A 7457-nucleotide genomic window follows, 5' to 3' on the forward strand; every position below is an offset into this window, starting at 1 on the left:
GGCCCTCCCTACGCTCCTTATTCCCCCAAGGACATCCGATAAAAATTTGAGATATATATTTTATTCAGCATGTTTGAAAGGTCCAATAACTACGGCTCTGGGGATGACAAGCCTCCCACAGCCCTTGGAGTAAGGGCTGTCAGTTATGCAATTCGCCCATTGTATACACATTGTAGTTGTCATTGGAAAATGGGGGCATGTTTTGCCTTTGGCTTCTAAAAAGGCTACGAGTATTAAGGTAAAGTTTTTAGGGAATGTTGAGGGGAGTATTGAACTAAATCAAAACACACTATTTGCATATAGGTTGTGAATGCATAAAGGTCAGCAATATCTCAGGAACGGCTTAGAGTTACATTAAGTTGAATATTTCAGGACATTTTGAGGAGGATTTCGAACTAATAAAAACCAATTATGTGAATACTACTACCACTACTACTAGTTCTAGTAGTACTACTACTACACTCCTACTAATACTACTATTAAAAAACTAAGGCTAATGGTATTAAGGTGAAACCTTCAGGGATCGTTGGGGGGATGTCGGTCTAAATCAAAACATACTATGCGTATACAGGTCATCCAAAGTGCGTATCAGATATATCACAGAAAGAGCTTTGAATATTAAGTTGAAACTATTAGGGTATGTCGAGTGGCTGTTGAACTAACTAAAAAGGTACTATGTGAATACTACTACTGCTACTACTATTAATGCTACCGCTGCAAACATTTATACTACTCCTGCAGCTCCTACTACTACTACTGCTTCTACGACCACTGCTAATGCTGAGGGCATTAAGGTAAAACTTTCAGGAAAGGGTGCGGGCGGTGTTGCACTAAGTCAAAACACACTATATGCATGAAGGTTGTAAAAAGGGCGCGTTAGTAATACCTCAGGAAAGGCTTAGAGCGTTAAGTTGAAGCTTTCAGAGGCATTTTGAAGGAGCGGGCATCCTTTGAACATCCACTGACATCAAAATATAGAGGGTGTTAACAGAAGGCACAGGGAGTGTTAGCCTATTTCTCTTTATGGTAGTTTCTGCTCATTTCGAGTTTGATTATTTATTTTAAATTCTTTTTTTATGGTTTCAGTTATTTATTGATAGTGATCAGTGGTACCTTTATGCTTGAAAAATTATTTCACTTTATTTCTGTTCATCTTTGGTTTGATATAGCTCTTTAGTTTTCTTTGAAAAATTTCTTTTGTTGAAAAAGTTTTTTTTTAATATTAGCAAGAAAAAAGATAACAGTTAATGCACGGAAGGGTAAATGGCTAGGGAGAAGAAGAAAGTATTGTATATAAGTTGTACATACCTTAAGATGACAAAATGAAGAATAGAAGAACAAACAACATTAACAATATAAACTAAAGAACATTATCATCCCAACCTAGTCCTCTTAATGAAATCCCCTAATAAATAAATAATTATTTCCATGGCCCAGCTATGTTTCTCTGCATGGCTTAGAGCACTCCTTACAGTAATTGCACCAAAGTTTCTTGATTATCACATCCTCAATCATGCTTTCTACAACTCATTATGATGTGCCTGATATCGTCAATCACAGAGAAGATATTACATAATAGGGAATCAACACAATTCCATTCACATAGCATTGTCTCATTCTTTTCTAGTTCAGTTATAATTCAAATAACGGTTACTGCTAGTTTTCTTTCTTGGTGAGAAAGGTAGCTCAGGATGTTGTTTAGCAGACTTCTGGATTTTAACGATGCCACAGAGTCTCCATTTGTCTGTATGTCTTCTAGGGCCTTAAAGGTTGGAACCAAAGAGTATTGGTAACTTATAAGAGTGGCAACTGACGCTAGTGTTGACAAAAAAAACTATTAGTGCCATCTAGCGTCTAGCAACACTTGACTCTGTGTAAGAATAAGAATAGTTTATTTTATTTGTGCAATTGGGAAAATTAGGGTATTAATAAGTTTCTGATCTCAGTCTCTACAAAGTTTTGAAAAAATGCAAATTGTCGCCAAGCGCTGGATGGTGTTGATAGTCTTCTGTCGAAAGCGTCAGTTTCCACTCTTAGAAGTTACCAATTCTCTTTGGGTTGGAACAACTCACTGCTGTGAAATCTGTATCGCATCGTGTCTTTGGGCCCGTCGGGTTTCGCATAATCGTTTCAGATTGACATCATCAGTGTAAGTTTTTAAGCTAGCGTTTTGCTTGCCACTAAAGTGAAAAACGCTAACGAAAGTATAGATGTATTACGATTCATAAACATTACATGTTTAAAAAAAAAAAATACGGCACACGGTCTGTAATGAAAAAAGACAATCTAAAAGAGAACACATGCCAATTATAACAACACAGATTTTTCCTTAATAATTCTCTGGTTAAGGTTAGATCTCCTTCGATTTAAAAATAAGCGTTAGACTTTTAATATATTTTAAGATTTTTCAACTCTTTATTAGTTGATACTATATCCCCTTAAATTGCCCAAATTGAGCTGAATCCTATATTTCAGTTTTTCGATTTATAATCTGGATGGCAACGCTTAATCGCTTAAGTATTGCCGAAAATCCTTAGTCTGAAACAAATCCCCATCTCCCAGTGATTTATTCCTTCCACATAAAATTAAAGGATTTTAAAGGATACAGGATGTATTTCTTGCACCTCAAGCCGTAATATATTGGGAAAAGTTCACCTCCACTCCCTTGAATCTCGCGGAAGGGTATCCATGATTCTTCAATCATTGATAAACGTAAATGGGAAGGTTCACAAACGAGATTAATGTGTAGTCTGTTCTAAACGTTCTATACTTGAATTAAGATAAGGTTAAAACTGTTGTCTGTAATTTGCGATTAAGATTACTAAGGTTTCAAATTATGGTGAAACTTTAGAGATCCTTTGTTTGCTAATATATTAGGTTGACTGATTTTCTTAAATATAGCTTATAAAGCAGCATTAAACTTTGACTGATTTACCTATTAAAGATCTTTCAAAGAATAAACTTATATTGTAATTTTTCATTTTAGAGACGATAACGGTATATTTTCCCAGAAGAAACCAGTAGCGTCAAATACAAAATTAGGTAACTAGTTTATATGAATAAAGTATTTTCAGAAAGAGGAATCTCTCTATATGAATCATCTGGAATGTAAATAATCCACAAAGCGCAATTTATTGTCTTTTCGAAAATCAGAGCTTATCCTTGCCCACTTCATTTAAACCAAAGCAAAAATTTATATGCTTGACCAATGGTCCACGATCCTTGCCCACTTCATTTAAACCAAAGCCAAAATTTACATGCTTGACCAATGGTCCACGTATCACAGGTACTGAACTCTTCATTTTCTACCTTCGGCCGGGAGTACTATGTGCGGCTGAGGGCAAATTATCTGACACTTTCCGTGTTTTCCCTTAAATTTCACCAAGTACCTATTTGAAGCTGGGTCAACTCCAGATGACTTAAGAGAGTCACACTGCTAACACCCGTGTCAAACCAAATAATCAGTGGCACCAGAGCTCGATCACTTCCGCCGAAGGAAATGAATCAACTTCAACCATAAAGATCAGCTTTAACCATACATGGAATGGAAAAAAATTGTTGGAGGCCTTCCCTGATCTTGCTAATCAGAATATAATAGTGCTCACCATTATCTTTATATGAGCTTCAGTTTAAGAGAAACTGACATGAGATAATTTTATTTTAAAATTCACCGGTAAACTTGAAGAAACCACTTACTAGTTTGATTTTACCTTCGAGCCATAACATATTCGAGTTCTATTCTCTTAATCGAAGAACTATCATTCATATTTAATCAGTAATACTAGATGATTCTTTCTTTGAAATTTCCATGTCTTAACGGCACGGAAGACTTCTGTTAACATAGCCTCAGCTAACCACTAGGGGTCCTAGCCACTAGAATATTGTCTAACCATGGAGGACTCACAGTATGAGAGGAAGACTTCCAACATCAGTAAGATCTTTCTAGCCCCTATCATAGGCAGCGCGCTAGCGCTGCCTAAGTAAAGAACGATGTGGGCACAATGTGTTTTTTTTCTCCACCCGGGCACTTCGTATCGAAGGAGTTGTCGTAAAAAGTTCGAATAGGGCTAATTCGATTGGAAAATGAAGTGGCTAGTGTCCTTTTTAATAGTCGAAAGTATCTGGATAGTACCTCGCCCCCCCCCCCACGCCCATCAGTCCTCCAAACACAACCAATCAATAATTGTATCTAATACTTTTGTACGATATAGTGTGTTTCTAAAACTTAAAAATCTTTTTTTGGAGTACACTACCCCACAACCCTCGGGGAATGGTTTTTAAGTTATGCCCTGGAGGTAGATACGGTTTTTATAGTAAGAGTTGTCATAGAAACTTCAAAAAAAGGCTCATTTGATTAGAAATTCAAAGGGCTAGTGCCCTTTTTGATAGTCGAAAGTGATTGGATGGCAACTAGCCCCCCCCCCCTACGCCCATCATTCCCCCAAACACATCCAATCAAAATTTTGAGATAGCCTTTTTGTTCAGCGTAGTTGATTTCCACATAGAAAATATTTTTTGAGGAGGACACTCACCCACAACCCTCGGGGCAAGGGTTTTAAGTTATAGCCTGGGGGCAGATAAGGTTTTTATAGAAGGCGTTGTCATAGAAACTTCAAAAAAGGCTAATTTGATCGGAAATTCAAAAGGCTAGTGTCCTTTTTAATAGTTGAAAGTGATTGGACAGTAACTAACCCCCCTCTCACGCCCACCTTTTCATAGGCAGCGCGCTAGCGCTGCCTAAGTAAAGAACGATGTGGGCACAATGTGTTGTTTTTTGGGGTTTTTTTCTCCATACCCGGGCACTTCGTATCGAAGGAGTCATCGTAGAAACTTCGAAAAGGAATCACTCGATTGGAAACTGGAGTGGCTAGTGTCCTTTTTAATAGTCGAAAGTGATTGGAGGGCAACTAACCCCCCCCCCCACGCCCATCCTTCCCCCAAACACATCCAATCAAAATTTTGATATAGCTATTTTGTTCAGCGTAGTTGATTTCCGAATATAAAATATGTTTTCGAGGAGGACACTCCCCCACAAACCTCAGGGCAAGGGTTTTAAGTTATGCCCTGGGGGCATATAAGGTTTTTAGAGAAGGTGTTGTCGTAGAAAATTCGATAGGAAATTCAAAGGGCTAGTATCCTTTTTAATAGTCGAAAGTAATTGGAGGGCAACTAACCCCCCTCCCACGCCCATCATTCCCCCAAACACATCCAATCAAAATTTTGAGATAGCCATTTTGTTCTGCGTAGTTGATTTCCAGATAGAAAATATGTTTTTGAGGAAGACACTACCCCACAACCCTCGGGGCAAGGGTTTTAAGTTATGCACAGGGGGCATTAGTAGAGGAGGGGGTACCAGTCGTGTCACGCACCCCTGCTGCCACCTACAACTTTTTTAACACCATATATTGACACGAGAACCACGTGGTTTATGGTTTTTGTCAGTGAGAATTTGAAAAACAGGAATTTTGTCACATTTATGTATGTTTTCTTGGATGGTTATGTGTGTTGGTCGATTTATTTGATGTTTTTCATGGATTTTTAATGGTTTTTGTCAGTGAGAATTTGAAAAACAGGGACTTTGTCACATTTATGGATGTCAACAGCAATTCATGTCTGTTTTATGGTTTTCTCACTGAGAATGAAAAAACAGGGATTTTCTCACTTGGATTTACATAATCGCTAGGGGAAATTATTGATTCACGAAGGGGGGAATTAAGAAACAAACATGGATTCAATGTTGTTTGGCTAGCCTGTCCTGAGAACTTGATTTACATAATCGCTAGGGGTAATTATTGATTCACGAAGGGGAGCATTAAGAAACATTAAGGTTTCTTCAATCTTTAGGCCTGAGGGATTTATTTATTATTGTTGTTTTGGACAAGTGCATGCTAGGGGTGAATGTCAAGGTGCCCTGGAACAGGAAACAGTTAGATCACGTGTTTCCTTCTCAGCCAATCATCGAGTCGGATACATCCTCCTTCTCAGCCAATCAGAGACGTGCTTACATATGATTTTCCCGTTACATAACAATTCGCCCTTGAGATTTCGTATATAACGGGTATGCAATGTGATTAAATTATCAGAAAGTTCCAGAACACAGTTCAAACAACTAGAATGGATACTATTGATGAAGTTGACGTCTTTGAAACTACAATTAGCAATGTTAGTTCTGTTTTCATTTTTTATTTTCAAAATAAAATTGTTTTCCGTGGTCACCCTCTCCTATCTTCGGGTCAACCCCCCCCACCCCTATACAAACGCCCTTCTATGATATTTATACTAGAGAAAAGGCATAAAAGACGATCTTTTTCGTTATGTAAACCCCATCCTTCCGTCCCCCTCTTTTTAAGACCATAATTCTGGTTTCGATATATTCCGTATCTTATCTAAAAGCAACTGTCAACTTTATGTCAATCACTTAATATATTTTTCTTAAAGCTATGTCCTTGACTGACATATTTCTTTCAAAGATTTAATTATCTGATAATTACTGACACAACTTTAAAGTATATCCGTCTATGCTAAATCATTATGAATTTGGATAGCAAAAGATTCAACTGAAAAAAATGATACATTTTACAGTTAAATTAAAAGAAATTTCACGTGAAAAGATAATGTCAAGTCTAACACCCCCATTGTAAGGTGAAAACAAACTGTTTCTTTGCGTGAAATGTAATGGGTCTTGGGTTTTTAAGAAAATTTTACTAGGTTATATTATGCTTAAATTGAAGAGCATTTTTAAAATATCTTTCGGGGGGGGGAGGGGATATTTTTCCATGTCTTTTCTCAGTGATATTTTCCGTGGGGGTTATTTTCCTCGGGGTGTTTTTTTTTTCTGGAGGTGTGATAAATACCAGCTATTGTAAAAGGATATGGAAAGATAAAAAATAGCGTTAATACTTTCAATGCGTTAAACAAGGCATGCTCAATACACATTAGAACCAGAAAAGAACAGAGACGTCTAAAAATAAGAAACTAGGCTGACGTATCTAGGTCGGCCTTTGAACGTTTCAGTGAGCTGTAATTCTCAGATTCAAAAAGGATGCAATTAGTACATTTCACGAAATTTTTACGTTGTGCTTTCTTAGTGATAAACTAAACAAAATTATATGGATGATGATACTAACTTTTTATTCTGTGAAAAAGGGGCAAATTATTTAGATACTAATTTTTTCTCTTCTTTTTAAGGCAAATTGTGAAGAATGCGTGCACCCTCCCTCCAAGAAAGCGAGGGTTAATAATGCGGGCCATGCGAAGGTTACTGTCCGGCAATATGGTAGCTGGCCGAAGCCTCCAAAACAAGTGCAATCATCTGTACAAGAATGCAACGCAGCCGGCCCGTCCACCATCCATCATACAGTGCCTGGGCCTTCAAGAGCTGCCCCACTTATGCAAGGTCAGGAAGTGGTCCTCCAGCATGCACTACATGGTCCTTCGGGTGCCCAAGTGCAGCCGGG

The 7457-nt window shown here is 37.7% G+C and overlaps 1 protein-coding gene across 1 annotated transcript in view; it reads left to right on the forward strand.

Annotated features, from left to right (window-relative positions):
* Positions 1-7457, forward strand: part of parvin (beta-parvin) — a 110247-nt gene that overhangs the window by 4242 nt on the left and 98548 nt on the right. The window lies entirely within an intron of this gene.

This window comes from Artemia sp. Qi Xiang Cuo, chromosome 5 (assembly GCF_049724085.1).
Source record: "Artemia sp. Qi Xiang Cuo chromosome 5, ASM4972408v1, whole genome shotgun sequence".
In the NCBI taxonomy this organism is placed as follows: Eukaryota; Metazoa; Arthropoda; class Branchiopoda; order Anostraca; family Artemiidae; genus Artemia; species Artemia sp. Qi Xiang Cuo.